Genomic DNA, 3,395 nt, shown 5'->3' with positions numbered 1-3,395 from the left:
AAACAGGCATGACTATTGAATTGTGTTTTAAGAGCCTAAATAAATGAACAGAGATATGAGAAGGTTGTGTGTTTTCCAGGGACATTTTTTTTCCAATTTGGAGGGGAATAATATAAGAAAAAGTTGAAAAGTTAAGGAGGGGGTGACAGTTTTGGAGTATGTCAGACCCATCATAGGAATGGTTTTAATCCCAAGACATTTTTCTAGAGGAGTGAAGCTGAGGGCAGTGACTAGACAATAGTTCATGCCCAGTGAGAAGAGAAAGACATATCTGGGTCAGTCCAGTAACACCCATATTCCAAAGGTAGGGGCCAGAGGAGGGAACGAATACCCTTCCCTTTAGATTTTAACTTCAGCTAAAGAAATCTCCAAATCCTCATAGGCAAAAAGCTATGCTCTCTCATTCTCAATCTCTCTTTCCCTGTCTCCTTCTCTGTCTCTCTACACACACATATACACATATTCATGGGCAACTATATGTATATGCATATTATAATATTTTATTAAATATATTTAAAAATGGCCTTTCCATTTGCACTCCAGAATTCTTTGATAGCATATTTTACTCTTCCTCTTTAGAATTTCTGGTTTTGTAATATGTTAAAGCCTGCTCATGCCCATGAGATGCCTCTCCATTTTACTTTGTCATTGCAATCTATGAACCAACATATAACAATAAATAAATTGAAAATAAAGATCAATAGCATCAAGGCTTTGGTGTCTGGTTCTTGCAAAGCTGCCACTAGGGATATTTCACTTGATTGAACAGCAGATTTGGCCAAAGTGCTAAGTGAAGACGTTGCCCTTGGCTGCTACGAGGAGATAAGATGGTAAGTAAGCCATTCTTGGAGTCAGGACTGTGCGTGAGTCCAGCTTCGGACACTGGCTGTCTAAGTCTAGACAATTCTAGGCACTGGAAGAGTGAAGTTGAGGACTGTGACTAGATTCTCTTTATCTTGCTGAGTCTCAGTTCCTAATTTATAGAATGGGGATCATAGTTGTACAACTTTATTCATAGACAGACTTTGCAAATTGTAAGTTCTTATAAAAATAGAGTTCATTGTTACCACTAATAATCCAAATGTTCTTTCTTCTTTTCCAAATTAAGAGCAATTGTTTTTCTCCCGTCTGCCCTCTCCTGTCTTACTGGAAGTAAAAATAAAAATAAAACTCTTGCAACAAATATGTAGAGTCAAGCGAAACAAATTCCCACATTAATCATGGGAAAAATTTGTTTCTCATTTGGCATCATGAGTTTGTCACCTCTCTGTTAGAAGGTGGGTAACATGCATCATCTTTGCTCCTCAGGAGCTTTGGGCCACCATCGTCATGAGCAGAGATCTTAAGTCTTCAAAGATATTTGTGTTTATAATGTGGCTTTTATTGTAAAATTGTTCTCTTGTTTTCTGTTCACTTCATTCTACATTAGTTCGTTACAAGCCTTTCCAAGTTTCTCTGAAACTGCCCCTTTGGGTCATTTCTTAGAAGACAATCATATTCCATTACATACATGGCATTTGTTCGGCCATACCTAGTTAGTGTCTACCCCTTTGGTTTTCAGTCCTTTTCTTCTACAAAAAGGTACAGTAAATATTTTTTATAAATATAGGTATTTTCCCTCTTTCTTTGATCTCTTTGGGGTCTGGTGATATCACTTGGTCAAAAGGTAAGCACAGTTTAGTAACTTTTGGGGCATAGTTCCAAATTGTTTTCCAGGCTGGCCCAATTTCTACCTTCATCAATGTGCATCAATATGTCTGTTTCCCCTTAGTTCCTCCAGAATACATCATTTTCTTTTTTTTCAGTTTTTCCAGTTTTATAAGTGTGAGGTACAAAATGTCAGGCCATATGTGGAAAACATTAGCAAACAGATTATCAATCATTTTATGTGGCCTCTTGTTATAAGATGCAAAAAATAAGATTTCCCAACAGTCCCTAATTTTGTGTCCTCTCTGTCCCTCTGGCCACCATTCTACGATGAAGGTGCTTCTGCTCCAATCTCCCCCTCCCTCTTGGTGTTTCAGCTCCTACCTAGAGCTCTTCCTGCTTACCTCAGTGTGAGGGCTGACCATATCTAGCCAGCCCCAGACTCTCCAAATGGCATTCTGGCCATCTTCTTCACACGTGGTCCCTTTCCTCCAGTGTAGAGATACAGTGTTAGTCTCTATAGGGACCATCTCATGGAACATACTTTGCAACCATTCCTGGTTCAAGTCAGACATATGAAATTTTGGGACTTTCATTACTGTATCAGAGTAGGATCTAGTAAAGCCTGAGTGATCTTGTTGCCTTCCTCTGGCCTTTGACATTGGTAGGAGTAAGGGTGGGGTAGGGTGCTGTGTCAGATAAAAGAAGAGTCAGCTTCTGACTGACTCTCTCTTTGCTTTGATCCTACTGTGTGGCAAGTAGTGTATTCTGCCCCTAGACTTTGCATGAGGCAGTGGGAGGATGGTCTGTGGTCTTTCTCTTATGTCTATTACTGATTCCATGTGGAACACAGACTCAACTAGTTAATTTATTATCTTGGGTCACTAATTGCCTTTTTTTTTTTTTGCCTTTATGTTTCTTTTTCTGAAAAGGTGGACCTAATATGTTTTTTTTTTGCTTTTTCTAGATTACATGCAAAAACAGTTTTTAATATTCATTTAAAAAAAATTTTGAGTTCCAAATTCTCTCTTTCCATCCCTCCTTTCCCTCCTCATTGAGAAGGCAAGCAATTTGCTATAGATTATATATATATATATACTTGCAGTCATGCAAAATGTATTTCCATCTAATATAGTTCTTGAGTTAGACTATATCTGCATGTGGAAGTGACCTTGGGAGTTTGAGAAAGAGAGTTCTTGAGTCCATCAAGTCAGAGCTAACTGGTAGCATAGAAAGGAGTTCCTAACAACCCCTATTCTTATGTGTCTTTTCTAAATCCACCCATGCCTGAACTGAAGCTTAACACCCTGGGAGGGTGTGAATGGAGCAAATTATCAGCTACCATCTCATGCGTCTTTCAGCCTCCATCTGAGTTTAATTCCAAAGAAGGAAACACTGATAGGTTCCTGCCGTCAGGTATAATTACTGACATTTTAAGCACACACGACACTGCTTAGCTTTAATTAGACTGGCTTGATGGAATGTGCATGACTGGTAGTCTTAGCGACCGTCCGGGGCATGAAAGTATATTTTACAAATCCTAGTGGGGCTAAAATTCAGGGACTCTCAGAGGGACGTATAATTAGGAGAAAATCACTTAAGACATTTAACCCAATGGCTATCATGAGCATGAAAAAATCACACTGAACAGCTCTAGAGATTCTGGGAGCACATTTACCAGCTGCATTAGAGAAAACCAGTGGGGGAGGGAGGGTTTGGAGAAGGAAGCAGAGGAGGAGGATGAAGGG

Source organism: Petaurus breviceps, unplaced genomic scaffold, assembly GCF_028583685.1.
Source record: "Petaurus breviceps papuanus isolate PSGF00001 unplaced genomic scaffold, PetGlider_PUasm1.0 689, whole genome shotgun sequence".
In the NCBI taxonomy this organism is placed as follows: Eukaryota; Metazoa; Chordata; class Mammalia; order Diprotodontia; family Petauridae; genus Petaurus; species Petaurus breviceps.
Note: the sequence above shows the minus strand (reverse complement) of the source record.